We start from the raw sequence: 18032 nt of genomic DNA, 5'->3' as shown, positions 1-18032 counted from the left end.
ATTTTAATCTCTTTCTAGCCATACATAGAATGCAAAAATTAGCACACGAGTGACTTAATTGGGGCTATTTTGTATACAAAAGAATGATGGGCAAAATGGATTGGAATGAATGCCATATTTACGCTTTAAGAAAAGAAAGACATGCTGACTCACAGGCAACAAAGCCAAGAGTGTTGGAATTTTTCATGAGTAGAATTAATACATCTCCTTTTAAATAATCTACCTGCTAATCCTTTTTTTTCTGGTCACATTTCTTTATTTTAATGACAGGAAAATGAAAAGCAGAAGTGATTCATTTTATTGTCACACACAGTGATTTTCACTTGGGAATATGATGCATAGTCAAAATAATTATTTGACAACTTTGTCTAAATTGTAAGCACCTCAAAGTGCATTATGAGCATAGAGTACCATTGTAACTCTTCCAGTGTATTACGACTCTCTGATGTGCGAGGAGATCAACGGCAAAGCAACTCAAATTCGTACACTAGTTAATGGGAGTTGCCCCTTGGCTTCTAAGTGCATTTTTAAATTTCAGGATTGTCGGCTGTGCATTTGCTCTATAAACTTGGTTTGCTTGAGTTAAAATTAGGTAGAATGCTCAGCAAGAAATGACAGGAGGAAAAAGCAAGCACAAATAATGCTGGGTAGCAAAGGACTTATAAACTTCTTGCAGAATTCAAGAATTGAAGGTAAACAAAAAATTAGACCAGCCAACAGAAATGGGCTTTTATTTGAGGAATAAACTAACAAGGTAAGTGAAAGAAAATGGTGTATAGAAATGACAGTAGAGTCTCTCTTTCTTGCATATGATCATTGATTCACAACTAATTATTAGTCCTTTATCTTAGCTAGAAACAGATAAAGATGAACTTCTAAAAACACAGGAGAGAGAGGAAAATATGTGCAAGAATTAGCCTGTTAACTCTCGTGTTAATTTTGCTTACTTCGAAAATTTTCTTTCCAAACACCCAAGACAGGATTAGGCAAAAGTGCACATCATCTGTGTTCACCTTGCCAAGAAGTGATTGTTGCTGGGAGTAGATGAAATATGTAATAATATATGTTATTTCTTTAATCTGAACACTAGCATTATATTCAGAGATGACATTAAAAGACCTGGCTCTCATTCAGAAGGCCAGGAGAGCTTCCCATCTCCTTAGAAAGGAATGTGAGGAATTTCCAAAAGCCGTAACACGCTAGAAAAAGCACAGCTTGTAAATACATTCTACTGTATGTGACCCTCTGTTCTTGCAAAGGTCCGAGTAAATTATGCTATAATCAGTCAATTCCTACTTCTCTCATTAACTGCAATTTTTAAAATGATATGTTTTCACTTATGATTGATCATTAATTGATAATTTTTTCCTGAAAATTCTGCTTGGTCTCCAAAGTGCCCACAGACTCTCCATTAAGTCATCAGTGAGCTTGCCTCTTTTAGATAGCTTATTTAAAGAAATGTGCTCAGACTGTCTCATGCTAAATTTTTCCTGACCTGAACTGCTATTAATTCAATGCGTTGATGCTTTAAAAATGACTAGATTTTTTATAAGAGTGCAACTTGAATGAAAATAAGTCACTCTAACTCAAGGATAAGTAAAAAAAAAAAAACAGAGGTAAAACACGCACCTTTGGTTAGAAGGAGAGAAAAGTTTCTCAAAGGAGATAATAACTTTGCATTTTGACAGCCAATTTAAGTTTATAAAGTAGGAAAAGGCATATCAGAAAGAGGGATTATTTGAGGGACAACAGGCAACAAGAGCACAGTACAGCACAGAGTTTATAAGAGTAGGTGGTGGGAGACCAAGGTGGGGACAAAATTGTGTGGTGGGCGGGAGGGAGGAACTTGCATTCAAAGCACAAACACTTGGCCTTGGTTTTCCATGGGTTGGAGAAGCATGAAAAGCCACACTACTGCGTTCTTGTATGTACATGGCAAAGCTGGAGAACACTTGGAATCACCTACATTCCAGCTGTGCCCTAGTTATTTTTTTAGTACCTGGCTTAGGATGAAGGGTTTATTTTTCACTAATCATAGGAGGTCAACCTAGAGGCAGTAATTTAATATTCATTTTAGTCTATTTCAGTAATTATTTCCTGAAGAAATTTTAAATATGTGCTCACTTAATATTCTTTATATCTATTTCCTCATAAATTTTGTATCCCAGAGCATAACAAGGGAATCATTTCTTAAGACCATTCCCACCAAGATCTACCATTGGATGTCTTCAAGATTTTGCACCTGCAATTGGCTAACTGCCAGCACAATAGGCCCCCTGAGCTTTCCAAATTAAGGATTTAACAACAACTGGGGAGCCATAATGATAAATTGAAAGGCTGGATTTACACTCTTGATTTTCATGGTCTAATATATTAGTAGATGTAAAATGGAAGTTGGGTATAAAGAAGCCTAAAAGTGGTCCTTATAATCATCGAATTTTTACAAAGAACCTCTCCTATTTCAAAACTGAAATGAAAGATTGTAAAACCTGTGATGTACTCATCATTCTATTCTCAGAAGGTAGCTCTACCACAGATACAAAGATTAGCTTGTAACTTTTCTGAAGGATGGACCACCTCCCTTTTCCCTTCTCCTTCCTTTTAGGAACCAATTAAAACAATAAAAGAATAAAAGAGTGACTTTGCAAAGTCCATATTTTTCAGGATCTCAAAGAAACCTGGTAATTTTCACCAATTAATTCATAAATATTTGCACATTGATTATCTTCTCTGACAAATCAGAAAATTCCATTGTACAAACTGTTCTACCCCAACTAACTGCCTCTTCCTGTCTCTTCCAGATCCTGGACTGATACAAAACAATAAACAACCCAAGAATTCAGATCTTGGGTAAGCCACAGACCTGACTGGTCCACTGCCAATGTCTCCATTTGAACTGTTAAAGCCTCTCATTTTTTACCCACACACATGCATCACCTGTTTCTAGAAGCATCCTACTTGTTAATACAGCCACATGTGCTTTTCAGTTTGGCAACAGCTACAGCAGTTTCTGGTAGAAAACACACTCTTGGGTAGGCAGGATGTATTCAATATTTTTGTTTAGAATAGTTGTTTCTTCAGATGAGGTAATTCTTATAGGAATTTACAAAGATTAAGCCTTACAAATATAATGCCAAAGAGAAATAGTTTGTTCATAAGGGTTGCAGATACGTAAGGGTATTTCAAAAAATATATAGAAACATAGAATTAAAACACAGCTTAATCTTGGTGCAGAAAACATGAAAATAATATATAGTTACAATACACATTTTTATGAAGTTTTTGAAGATCCCTCGCATGTATGGATTATAAAATTGTTTTACATCAAAATATGCCCATTTTGTATGATTTTTTTAATATGTTCATATTCATAGCTGGAAAAATCTCTATAGCTGAGAACTCCTTTGAATAGGATACATGGATCAAAACTTAGGACAAATACCTGTTATCAGAAATTTACATGATGCCTAAATTACCAAGACTTATGTTGGGTGTTGTTGCTGTTGTTGTTTGCAGTTGCACGGTCATAAAAATGAGCCAGTACATAATTTTCTATGACAGACAGAAGGGGCTTCTATATGCAAACTAAGAATTTAAATGTCAGTACGTTAAAACGGCATAAAGTGTGTGATTAATAGCACAAGAAAATAAATCCTGGAACAAAAAGGGTTGTAAAGCTAATCCCCATTCACACATATTATTATCAAGAAATATGTAGTTAAGGCTTACTGGGTGCTAAACACTGAGTGGAGAGCATGCCAGTAATAAAGGTATGCTTCCTGATTTCAATATTATAATTACATAGATAAATAAGAGCTACTGATATGTAAAGACAAGTAACCGAATTAGACACCTCTAACAACTGTCAGATGAGTGGTATAGATTCTAACTACTAGAGGTCTTGGAGAAGGGGATATTCTTCAAGCACTGGGATGGAAACAAAACCCAAACAAACAACCTTCATTGAGGAGATGAAACTGGAGCTTGCAAATGGTCCGCTGTTAAGCAAAGCCGCCTCCTACAATCCCATATGGGAACCAGTTTTTGTCCGGGCTACACCACTTTTAATCCAGCTCTCTGTCGATGGCTGCACAGGGAAAGCAGCCCATTATGGCACAGGAATCTGAGTCCTGGTCACGATGTGGGAGACCCAGATGGAGCTTCTTGGTCCTGGCTTTGCCTTGAACCAAGCTTTGCCATTCTGGTCATTTCAGAAGTGAAGGAAGTGGATGGAAGATTATCTCTCTCTCTCTCTCTCTTTCAAGTATAGATAATTTTTTTAAAAAAAGAACCTGTATTCATGCTAGACAGGGAGCAAAATTTGTCAGGATCAGTGATATGGGTGTATCCCCAATAACCTTGGAAGACTGAGTGTCCCAAGCCTGTCTGAAAAAGAGCAAACTTAGGAAAGCAAAGAAAAGTGATTTGGGGAAAAGGGTGTGTGTGTGTGTGTGTGTGTGTGTGTGTTGGGGGAGGGGGCTTAGGAAAGTAGTGATTTGTGCCAGAAAAAGTTGTGAATTGATTGGTAGTAGGATCTAAAAAGAACTAAGGGTGAACTGACCAAAAGCAGAGTAAATACAGCTGCAGTTGTTGAGTGGGTGAGAGTGGTGAAATAAACTAAACAATGACTAAAATTTAGGATTCAATAAAATAAGGGTAGGTAAGTACTCCAGAGTTTCCAGTGTTCCAGATTTCAACTAATGCCAGTGGCAACCACTTTGCATTTATATAGAAACTATTTCATAGTTGTTAGTGAACTCTGTGGAAAAATATTTGAATCTAAAGGAACACAGTGCTGATGTCATAATGGAAAGCAATTTTACTTGTCCTTTAAAAATGAAGCAACTGAGTCACAAGGAAGTAAATCACATATACGGTAGGCTGAAAATTATTCATCCAGGTGTCCATGAATACCGAAAACCTATGATGACTGCATTATCTTATAAGGCAAAACCGACTTTTTAGATATGATTAAAAGATGGATCTTGATACTGGGAGATCAACGTGGATTGTTGTGGATCTAAAGTGCCATAGGCTCCTTTTTCAGATGAAATCATAATGATGTGGAACCAAGAGCCAAGAAATGCAGGCAGCCTTTAGAGGCTAGAAATGCAAGGGAAGATGTCCCTGAAATCCCCCAAAGACAATATCACCAACTTGCTTTCCTTACTTCTGACCTCCGGAACCAGAAGAAATACCGTGTTGGGGTAGGTCACTGAATGTGTGATGTGTTGCTTAGAGCAGCCATAAGACATGAATACACATAATTTGTATACAACAGCACTCTTCATTGTAACATATTTATTATTCTAATAGGTAGAATTACTACCTGAAATTAATATTGAATTGTGACAAATTCAGACCAGACAAGACACTGAACAACCCATAAGCAACAGGCAACAAGCCAACTCCACCCAAGAGAGCACTTCCCAAACTTCAAACACCTTATGTGAAGTGCCACCTTCAAAACTCACAACATTCTTATACCATTCATTCATTGCTGTCAATTTTAATGACTCAGAATGCTCTGTCAGCATTCACTGTGGAAACCATCCTACTGCCTAATACGGCTACTCATGCAGGGTTCCTCCTACCCACCAGAAGACTTGACCATGAATGTCCAAGCTCCAGGGTACAAATTTACAGAAGTAAAAACCTAGCCCAGCTTTCTCTGTGACCAGAGTCACACTGTATGATTCAAACGCAAGCCTATTCCCCATTGGGAAAACCAGAAGCATAGACAGCATTGGAATGCATCACAAGAAGCATAATAAACAGGGCCCGGCACAGTAGGCTAGTGGCTAAAGTCCTCACCTGGCATGCACTGGAATCCCATATGGGTGACAGTTTGTATCCTGGCTGCCCAACTTCCCATCCACCTCCCTGCTTGTCACCTGGGAAAGCAGTTGAGGATGGCCTTGGGACCCTGCACCCCTGTGGGAGACCCAGAACAAGCTCCTGGCTCCTGGCTTCAGATCAGCTCAGCTCCAGGCATTGCAGCCCTTTGGGGAGTGAGTCCACAGATGGAGGACCTTTCTCTCTGTCTCTCCTTCTTTCTGCATATCTGACTTTCCAATAAAAGTAAATAAATCAATTTTTTAAAAAAAAGAATTATAATAAACATTATTTTAATAAATTATTCTGTTCAACATTTGCTATTATAAGCCATCTCAATTGTTGTCTCCTTAGCTCTATATCCCATTTAATGCACGGAATTATTTTTAATGGGAATTTTTTGCTTCAATGAAAAAATAAAATATATGCAAAACATATTTTACTTTAATTTGCAAGTAGTACACAGCAGAATTGTGAATGGCTGACACAACTAATGGAACCTACTTCCACTGTGGAGATAATTTGATACCATTTTCCAAATGCCAGGTTGTAACAGTGGTCTAGTCATCAAGGCCTATTTCTTTCCAGGCACATTCACCAACAGAAATATAGGTAGAATGGCAACAGCTCACTTGCATGAATAAAGCCAGAGCTGATTCCATAAATCACTGACATGGTAAACTGAAAAGAAGTAGTTACATATCTGTTACATGTAATGCAATGGCTTACTCAAAATGAAAGAGGAAAGGCGAAAACAGAAGTACAACTTCCTCTACTCACTAAATGTTAATTATTTGCAAGAACTTTTGGTTTTTGTTTTTGTTTGGTTTTATTGCTCCAAAAGGAAATACAGAAACAGACAGCTATAGTTAAAAATGAAACATGGAGAGGGCAGACAGCATGATGACTGGATATAAGAATCCCTGGAGTAGGAGAGAGGAATCCCATATTCTGTTACTGGGTGACTATTATCTTAAGCTGCCAAAGTGGTCTTTTGAGAACCTGTGACTCAACACCAAGTCATTTATAATTAAGATTATCAATAGTAGAAAATACAAGGAACAATAATGATCACAATAACAGAGTACTTCAACAGTCAGGAAAATAGAACCATAACATGTTGTCTATTTAGGTAGAAAAAACATTGCAATGCATGCATACTAATGTACCCAAGCTATGTCCTAGGTATTTTTGCCACCCTCTTCCCCTTGTTTATTATCTAAGTCTCAAAGCAGTCTATGAGTTAGGTGGTATTCTCATCCCTCTTTTACAGAAAAGAAAATGGGGCTCGCTGACATTCGGATTGTTCAGTAGTGCAGCCTGAGAACTACTTAGGGAAAGACCAAAATCTTTCTTGCATTTCATACATTCTGTGTTACACTCTCTCTGTCTCTTCCTAAGTATGACTTGGGTATGGGAAGGGTAAGGCACAGGGCACTGACATTAGAAAAATGTTTCAGTACCAGGGCAAGAGGCTGCCATTGCTTAAAAAAAAAAAAAGGTGACAATCCTCATTCTGAGTTTCCAGTGTGGATCAGCCAAGCAACGTCATGACATATCTGGGGCCATATTTGACATCTGTGTCCCAGGGTACAGACCTGTGTTAGTACTTTGCTGGTTATAATGCATGCATAAAGTTGGGAAGATTACTGTCAGAAACATGTTGGAATCAGCAGTGGGATTATTTTGGCAGTTCTGCTTCCACAAAAGATTAAGACACATAGAAAAGAAGGAATGTTTCTGTAAAACTCCAAAATTAGACTTGATTTTGGATCAAAATCTAAGAAAATAGTGAGAACCCCTTAAAATCCAGTCAGTCACTACATACACAGAATCAGACAGAACACAGATCAAATAATGTTCCAGAAACACACACATGTACGTTTGCAGCTTAATATAACTCAACTAGCATAGAAAGCAGGTGTTAATACTATTCCCCAAACCACATTTCCACAGCATTTCAAATATTTATACCTTGTTATAAATTACGCCAAGGCCACACGTCAAAGAATGAAAGTTGCCCACATTAAATTAATCAGAGATTTTAGAAAATTATACATTGCACATGGTTGAATATAATCCATTTAATGTTTCAAAGTCATGGAACATTTGCTTTATAAATAAAATATGAAAGTGATTAAACTCCCACAGATCCTCAGGAATATGATAAATCCATATGAGAGCCCCCCTAAGCCCTGGATTTGTATCTCCGCATTTTGCTTAGTGGAGAAAAAAAAACATGCAACTGAACTGGATATCAATAGTTGATGATGCCCCCAGAGAAAAGACAATGTCCACAAGGGAAACGTGAAATTCAATATCCCAGCTCCAAATACCCCTATTTCCTACAGTAGAAAACAACTGCACTATAAGCTCAGTTGCCACTCTGCTTTAGTGGGAATGTGAATGCATGCTAAAGGTAGGATTTGACTCAAATACTTTATACACTACATTAAGTGCTCCTGTCATTAGAAAGCACCTTAATACATTATGCCATTACTAACTAGGACTAAGTTTCAGTACACAAATGTAAAATGCACACTTTATAGATATATGCAGAACAATTAAGTTATTCCAACAACTTTGTTCAGAACACAAGGTGCCTTAGTCTCCTCCAGAGCCAGGCCACTACACAGATGTCACTGAGAAGCTATAATTTGCTGCAGATTTGAAAGATACAGTCCTGTGTTTGTGCTTCTTGGGTTTCATGACATCCTTCCCATTTCTTTATAGAGATACTGTACAGTTGCGTGTGGTAACCTTGCTTTGAAGATCTTTTGATGACTTCATAACATTACATGAAATCCCGCTGACACAGTGAGGCATGCAAATTCTGAAATAAGTCTTACTGGATTCTAACCCACAATGACTGAATATGGTTTTGCTGAAAAATTTTCTAATGAAATATCAGAAGAAAGAAGAAATATGTGCTGACAAAGCATACTTCTTTAATGGGTCATATTCCATTCTGAACCTAAGTAAAGGAAACACAGCTAAAAGGACAGCTATGTGTTAAATTGCACTGCCCATAACACAGTTGTTTTTTCACAAGGGTATATTATCTCCCTTTAGCAAAACTTCTGGAAATGGAGAAGTATTACAAGATGCATTTTATTATTCCTATAAATAAACTGAACATAGTAAATTGGAAACATTTTGTATTACAAACCCTATTTTAGGTGTGATAAGCTAGCAAGTGTCTGATAAACACTCTATCATATAAACCTTATCTAAGAAGAAAGCAACCAGATAATTTTAGAACCATCATTAACAGAGATTTCTTCCTTTCTGATGCAATACAAAACCATGATTCCATGCCATAAATTAATTGATATAATCTTCACGTGATGAAAGAAACAGTTTTTACTAGGTCATGTATCTGGGATATACAGGGGATTCCCACAGAATTTACAGAGAGAGGTTGTGCTTTGATGTTGCCCTCTGATGTAGACAGGTCAAGTGCCCAAATGACATTGTATCCATGATCTTGTGACAACCTAAGGTTTTGAGTTTTGGAATATAGAAGATTTGAATGAAAGATCCACTTACCAGTCAATTACAGAGTAAATGGGAGCCATTACCTCTATGATAATTGACTTTCCCCATTTGGAAGTACTCAGCTCCGAATAAGATCCTAATGTATGCTTATAACTTGATATGTAAGATTCCAAACATGGTCTAAAATTTGCATATCACTGTATCTGCCAAGCATATTTATAAACTGGTACTTTATGAGCCTCCTGTGCAGCACAATGATAGTCTGGTGTTCACAATCATGATCCAGAGGCACTGCAGAATCCTAAAGCTCTTGCTGGATTGTCAAAGATTCAGTTACATTCCATCTGATTTTAGCATTAAAATGACTGTAACTGGGAATCCCTGTATGACATATTTACTTGCAAACTTTGAATAGAGCCTGCAGATGCTATGGCATCTACAAGGCTGGGGAACACAGTGGAAAATATGCAGGCTACTAAGAATCAGGCTGGACTCAGAAAGTTTTATGAATCTACCTATAAGCCTGATGGGACACTTAAAGAATTTTAGGATAATGTTATATTTTACAAAAATGTTACTAACCTAATGAAAAGAAATCGTATATATACCTTTTGTCCACCTTTCTATAATGTTAGCAACTTCTAGCACTTCAATTTACTTATTTAAAAAAGCAGGCAATTGGCACTATTAAAATACAGTTACCCAGGACCCAGTGCAGTGGCTCAATTGGCTACTTATTCCCTTTAAGCACCGGATCCCATATGGGCACCGGCTCATGTCCTGGCTGCTCCACTTCCTATCTAGCTCACTGATTATGGCCTGGGAAAGCACTGGAGGAGGGCTCAAAGCCTTCAAACTGCAGCTGTACAGGAGACCCAGGAGAAGCTTCTGGCTCCTGGCTCCAGTTTGGCTCAGCCCCAGCTGTTGTGGACTCTTGGGGAGTGAACCAGTGGATAGGAGAGTCAACCAGTGGATATAAGATATTTCTCTTCTGTCTCTTCTCTCTGTAAATCTGTCTTTCCAATAAAAAATAAATCTTCAAAAATAGTTAATAAAACTGTGTTATTGAATAATTACTGATCAAATTTCACCAGTTTCCTCTAGAACATCGTTCTTTTATGGACTCCCATGGAGGATCCTGCAAGACATTAATTAGGTCGTGTCATGCTAGCTTTTTCCAATCGGACAATTCTTCATGCTGACTATGATACACACTCAATGAATCCTAGCCAATTATGTTAGAAAACATACTTTAATTTTTGCTTGTCTGATGTTTTATCATGATTTTATGGTGGTTATGCAATTGAGTAACTGCCATAAAAGTGATATTGCAGTCATCATACTGGTCTAAGTACATCATGTCAGGAAGCGTATGATGTGACTGTATCTTGTTACTTGTGATGTGAACCTTAAAACATTGGCAAGTGGGTTTCTGGTGGGTAGCTGAAGCTCCTCTCTCTCACTTTCTCTTTCTCTCAATCTCTCAACAATTATTTTTTATTGGAAAACCAAATATATACAGAGGAGAGACAGAGAGTAACATTGTTCGTCTGCTGATTCACTCCCCATGTGAACACAATTGCCGGAGCTGAGCAAATCCAAAGCCAGGAGCCAGGAGCTTCTTCAGGTTTCCCACCTGGGTGGCAGGGTCCCAAGGCTGTGATCCATCCTCCACTGCTTTCCCAGGCCACAAGCAGGGAGCTGGATGAAAACAGAGTAGCTGGGACATGAACCAGAGCCTACATGGGATTCCAACTCGTGCAAGGCAAGGACTCCAGCCACTAAGCTATTACGCCACACCCTACTCTTTCTTTTTTTAGCTAATCTAAATTTGGGAGATATTTTGAGATTATTTAATCATTCATTTTCTCTGTGATCATCCAAACCTGACCAAACTTTTTCTACCTCCACAATTTATTCTGTCTCATTTTCTCTTTCTATGAGTCAGAACTAATCCAACTGGCCTTCTTGCTTCCACTGTTACCCTCTACAAATCTCAACATGAAACCAAGAACAAATTTGCATTAATGAAATGTGAAATAAATCAATTCTTGTCACCACCTGCCTTACATTCTCCAATGCCTTCCCACTACACTCAGAATGAAATCTCACTTCCTCTCTCGTCCGATTTGCCCTATATCTGTCCCTATTTACTCCTTTTCTTCCATCTTATACCCCTATTGGATCTGATCAGTACTAGTCTTCATGTCATTACTCCCCTTACTTTCTTTCTTGAAATTTGCATGTAATTCTTTCCACCAAATTCTTTAATACAGGTCTCCATTAAAATATTCCTTTTTCTGGAAGGCCTTTCTCTGAGCACTTTGCATAAAGGCATGTTCCCACTTTATCCTTACATCCGATATCTTCCTACCACAGCTGTTATTGCTATTAAATGTCTGGCAGCATCACTTTTTGCTTTGTCTAGTACCTAGAACAAGTAGCACATAGTAACCACTCCATTAAATAAATTGAATAAGGAATGAATAATCCTTATATTGACCCTTTATTCTGTTGCAGTAATGGCAATACAGTAGAACGAAGTTTTTATGCACCTGAAGTAAAAAGCATCTAGAGCTTGTCACTGAGATGCAGAGATATTAAAAGTTATAAGAAATCTTAATACTTTATGGAAATTAGATGAAATCTTCAAAAAATCATTCTTGAAAATTCACAATGTAGATTTCAAACATAAAAATGCAGGAACTTAAAATGTCCCTACTTTCCAACTGGAAGGGAAAGGGATTGTTTGTAATACATGCACATGTAAGTTACACTGAATGCCAAGTGAGAGTCACAGAAGTTATATGCCAAAGGAAATGTAAAGATCTGGACAACGCTGAAGGGAAAGGAACTTAAACTGATCTTGTAGGACAGAAGGTTATTGTAGGCCCCGGTCTCCCAAGGGTTAACTCCACAGCTTAGCTTGTTTCTAAGAGGTAACACAGTGGGAAATCTTGGCCTAATGCATTTAGCCCCTGGCTTGACTGCAAGTTCGCACTTCCTTACTTGCCTTTTGTTAAGATGCCCTCAGGGGGCTTAGGTGTTGTTTGAACATTGGGATAATACTGGGAGGGACCAAGCAGACTATAAAGATGCAGGGGGACCCCAAATAAAGTTGGCATTCTGTGTACAAGAGTGACCCAGTGCGTGTTGTCTTGTGTTGTCTTATGTGTTGTCTGTCTGTAACCCTAGCCCCTCCGCTCGGCTCAGGGTACGCGGCGACGCGGGCGTTGCCAACAGGTTATAAAACTTTTTTATTGGACTCTCGTTTCTAAAGGTACATTTGGTGTAAACCCATTGAAGATTTACATATATGCCAGACTCTGATAAAGTGTACATTCACTGTGAGATATTTTAGGAACCTGAAAAAAGTATTTGCCCACACTAGAGTACAATTTCAAAATGTGAAGTAGACAGCTTGCTAAACAGCGCCCCTAGTGGTCTCAAAGTGTCTTCAGTTTCTTAAGATGCTTCATTCCCTACACAAAAAAGTAGTTAACAATTCTGAAAATGACTCTCATCAGCAACGAATGTGCTACATCTAGGATTATCAGTAGTACTTAAGAAGCAATACCTTCCCAGAGAGAGAGAGAGACAGAGAGAGAGAGAGAGTATCCCTAGAGATTTCCTGTAATGTTGCAGTTGCAATCTGTTTTGATGGAGGAGAACCTTAGTAACTGACTTTTACAGGCTTGGCAGAGAATTTACAGGTGGAAGTCATCTAGAAATGGAAAGACATGAATTGCCAGGAAAAATAATTGAGGAAAATGTAAAAACTGGTTCTATCGCAGAGTGAGAAAAGGTGGAATATTCAGAAGCAAATGCTTCCTCCACCTGAGGTCTTCTGTATGGCAAGCCGCACATTGAGTGAAAGAAGTAGCCGCCACTACTGAACGAGGAATCACTACTGGTGAACTGATGTCATCAGTGCTGGAGAGAAGCTTTTCCTGCCCTTCTGCATTTACAAATAAAGTAATCACTATTTGATTAACACTGTTGATTTGACCAGAAGCTATCAAAGTCCTATTTAAATGACATTTGCAGAGAATGAGATTTTCTTCCGGCCACATCTCCTTATTCTAATTATAACGTCAGATTAGTGGATTTAGGCCATCGGACAAGCAATGCCTTTTCTGATCTCTACTTAAAGCAGTCCTTTCCATCTGTCTAGCTAAGCTGTCCCTCCACTTGTTTGGGACAATGAGCAATTCCTTAATGGCACTTCACTGATCCCATGGGGCTACCATCTAAAGAGATATTGTGTTGCTCAGTTCTCCAAGACTGTTAAGTTTGATTAACTTGGAAAAATGTAGACACCTGTAATATTTGCAGGTACAAAATACTGAAAAATCACAGGAGTTAAAACCAAAACTTGATTCTTCTTAACTGATACACCTTTTTAAAAAGCCCTGCATTCATGAATTAAGTCTCACTTATTATTACCTCTGCTAACCAAATACAATGAATTGCCACATTTATTAAAGACGAAAGTATCAGCAGTTGATTGATTTGGGGCAGATGACCCCACATACACATGCACCTAAATGATTATAGGGGAAGATTATTTTTATAAGAGTTATCCAAGTTTGAAGACTGAACATAATTTAAAATTGAAATGACAGGGCTCCCAAGAAAACAATCTAAGTCTTTCTAAAGCTCTACCATAATAACTGTATTTAATTTCCATTTTCAGCGTTTGGCACTTAACAACTCTTTCACAATTTGTACCTATTCTACTTCAGTTGATAACTGACATTTCCTCTTCATGATACATAGCGTTAGCCTGAGTGCTACTGTGAACCTGAGATAAGCTGGGAGACCAGAAGACTCTGTAAGATTTCAAAACCAGGCTGATCCCCATATCTTGTGCCTGTTTTGTTTTTCAATAAACGTACTGTTCGTTGTTAACACTAATCAAAACCAGCTTTTTAAATGACAAATAACCTCCTCCCTGGCAAAGCCCTGTGAGGCCAACTGGCTTGACTTGAATCAGCCTGCAAGGCTGGAACGGAATGTCCAGCAAAGTTAAGGTGAGACTGCTCTTTTAAAAATATCATTTGCCAATGCTTGGAAGAAAATCTTTGAGTCTGATGTCCCATTGTTTTACCTACATACTTTTCAATGCATCACATTTTTAGCGAAGTTCCATTAATAGCACAATATAAGAAATTGAAGGATGCTTTTAAGGAAAGGACACACTTAGCTATTAACATATGCATGTTATAAAGCCAGTAATGCATCCTGTATATGATACAATTTGTCTTCATTTCCCAGGTCACAAAAAGCATGATTACATTTGCTTCAGGAAGTCCACAAACCCTGAACAAAACTACTGTATTTTGAAACAAATTTGGGAAAATTTGAATATCTGTAACAATCAACAGCTATTGAGCTACCATATTATTGTTCTAGAGTTAAAACAGACAAAAAATTTTAAGAAGGCTGTAATTGTTTTAATCAAGGGGGCATATGAAATATAATAAATCTTTGGTATAATGTATAAATATAGTGATATTTACTAATAAAAACAGTTCAGTTGGTAAAAATCATTACAATATACAAGATATTCCTTTATAGTTAATAAGAACGAAATTCTGCCCAGTATATGTAAACATTTATCTCTTGCCAAGCTAGCAAAAGATAAATTAATTAACCATTCGGCATTGCTGCATTCCTTGGTGGTGTGGGTGGTGGCTTTTGGTTGCTCACACTGCCTTTCTTCTTTGTGACACCTTCCTCTAACCTTATGATTGCTCCTAGATGAAGAAAGAACTTAGTTCAGGGGTTGGCATGCATTCAGGCTTCTCACAGAACAGGGTGTGTAGATTAGGATGGGAGAATTTTGATGCCATGGGACAGTGACACCCTTGGGAGCAGAACCTTCTCATTTTACCAGGTAGCCCTGGCATGAAAAGGATATTGGTGACTTTGCTTTATTTATTGTGTGGGATTGCTTTCGCTCATTTCCTTTTTGCTTTGGAAAAATAAAGGAGAAAAAAAAAACATGTTCTTGGTATATCTAGAACAGTCTCCCCTGCCTACACGGTTATATGTTCTCATCACGTCTAACTAAATGGAAATGGAGCGGTGATTTCTAAGCTGGTAGTGATCCGGGAGACCATGGTTGAAACCTACATGTATTTCTCTTTCTTAGATTTTGGAAATGAGCCACCTCTACTATATTCTTCTATGATTTCATCCAAAATAATCTTGTGTGTTACAGGTAATAACATTCCAATTAAAAAGTAATTATTAGAAGCATGAACATTGGAAGACTACAATTCACACATCTGAACTGTCAGATACATGTATTCTGTAAAGTGTAAACAAACCATTTAACATCTCATCCAATACCAATACATGGGAGAAGAGCATGATTGATTATTTAACCTTCTAAAGTATTCACTAATGTTGTCCCAATTAATAGATGAAGCCTAAACTCTTTTATGAGCCATTTTCTAGAATCAAAGTCATCTTCTATTTATTTCTATGTAAAATGGAGTTTCCGACCTGCAATAAGTTACTGACAGGATACATGGTTATCCACAGGTAATCACAGCCCTGTGGGAGCAGAGGTACTCAACTGTACCTTTGGCTTTGTGACTCCTCAGGGGGGTGATTATCCCATGATAATCATATACCCCTACTCCATTGTTCCTTATTGCCTAATTAGCTACTGCATGAAATGTGATTCTGTTTGCACCAACTTTATGTCTGCTATAATTGCCCTAAGTTGCAATTCCGAGATGAAAAAAGTGGATCAAATAAACTACATATATTTGTTTGATTAATCATGAAAATCATTAAAGGATTAAAGTGAAGCCATTTTACTCCTGCTGATCATGTTCAGCAGTTTGAAATTATTTTATGATCCCGATCCTTGTAATTAATGAGAATGGCTGTTAATTAGTTACACTAGCAGGTGAGCCATGAAAAATGTATTCATTTAATACCATAGAACAACATGTGATTAAGGGCTCCTCTGCTGACTTCACATGGAACAAGAAATCCCTGTCCAGCTTTTCAGCTTTCTGAGATTATTGAATTCTCTTCTTTGATTACGTCTCTTTTCCCACTTTCTTGGGGGTCTTTACTGGGGCAACATACAAAAAGAGTAAGGCTTGAAATTTAAGATGCTATGACAGGTTTCTCAGCTTGGAAGTTCTCTTTTTTGTTAAAACACCCTTTAGGCAGAGGTTCCTGGTAAATTCCACTAAGGTGCAATACATTTCAAATTCACCAAATGTATCTTTACCATGAAAGTGGGGTAATTGAGTCGCCCTCCTCTATACCCTTCTGACGTTACTGCCACTTCTCTGGAGTGTCGATCTAGAGGAACTCCTCAGTGGCTTCCAGTGACTCAGACCCAAGAAGTTAATATAGTCCACTGAGTTCTTCATTGGCAGGGTTTATGAGGGAGTTTTTAGTGTCATATGTTACAGCACAATCACTGAAGAGTTAACTGCCATGTATGAAGGGACCTCAAAAACTTCACAGCAAATAAAATGAAAAGATAAATGGGATGCAGAATTTCTTGAAAATCCATGTGTGATTCTTTTTTATAATATGGATTCTCCATTAACTTCTGTAAGATGCCTGTAATGTAGTTGCCACAGTTTTTCATCATACAGCAACACAAAGAGAGATGAAAACAGCAATAGATACTTCCACTATTCTCCTGGCTATCTCTTTAGCCATATCCATTCTGTTAAGGACAACACATATTTGTTAATATGATTTTCCGGTATGCTAAATGCGTGGAGATCATTAAACCCTGCTAACTGGTTCAGAATCTGCCCCGTGTTGCTCATATTGCTACACAACCAAATGGAGAGAGCTGAGACATTAAAGACTAAGGCTATTGCAAAATTTAAGGAAAATGTTGATTCGGATGCACAGAGACAATGGGAACACATTCCTAGGCTACATTCCAAGTGGCCATTGTATGTACATTAGCGCCACTACACTTGCAAGAAATTAAAGGAAGAGACCTAGCTAAATGAAGGAATTTTTGTGGCAGTTTACTTGGCCCCCTTAGTTAGGCAGTCACCTCAATGCACAAGTTGTTATGAAGTGAGCAGAAAGGTTCCTGTTCCTGGAGATGCAGTGTCATGCATTTCACTGGCATTAGATGGTTTGTTCTTCAAAATTCAAGACGGACAAAAGCTTTGCACTTCTATTGAAAAAAAATTCTGTCTTTATCTTCAAACATTTGCTTACTAGTTGTGACTCTCACTGCTTTGTTCATTTCCATCTTCTAATTCTAGGTAGTTCTCACAGTTGTATTTGGAAAAAAAAATGGAGTAGCCGACACTTGGATTTGTATCAATTTCATGTTTATAAATGAAGATTCCATAAGTCAACTAGCTCCAAAACTTTATGAAGATAAACAACAGTTCCCACCACCATTTATTTTAGCTTACAACCTTTGGGTAGCTGATTCTTTGGGTATTTGCCTCCATTTCTCCAAATAACACACTGTCATTACTATTTCCTGGATTATCACTTTTAGGTATTATTTATTGGCACCCCCCCTACTTAGAAGACTACTTATCCTCGCTGTTCCCATCCCTCCGTAATAATGGGATGCTCCCCTCCCCTCCATAACATGTCTAAATGAGAAGTTTAGTTGGGTTAATACTAATTTCACATTATTTTTTGTTATAGGTGATATTCATACTATGCCATGTACACAA

At 37.8% G+C, this 18032-nt stretch overlaps 1 protein-coding gene across 1 annotated transcript in view; it reads right to left on the bottom strand.

Annotated features, from left to right (window-relative positions):
- The window catches only part of AFF2 (ALF transcription elongation factor 2), a 484531-nt gene that overhangs the window by 361590 nt on the left and 104909 nt on the right, over positions 1-18032 (bottom strand). The window lies entirely within an intron of this gene.

The sequence above is a fragment of the Ochotona princeps genome, chromosome X, assembly GCF_030435755.1.
Source record: "Ochotona princeps isolate mOchPri1 chromosome X, mOchPri1.hap1, whole genome shotgun sequence".
Lineage (NCBI taxonomy): Eukaryota > Metazoa > Chordata > Mammalia > Lagomorpha > Ochotonidae > Ochotona > Ochotona princeps.
This window is presented reverse-complemented; position numbering and strand designations above follow the sequence as displayed.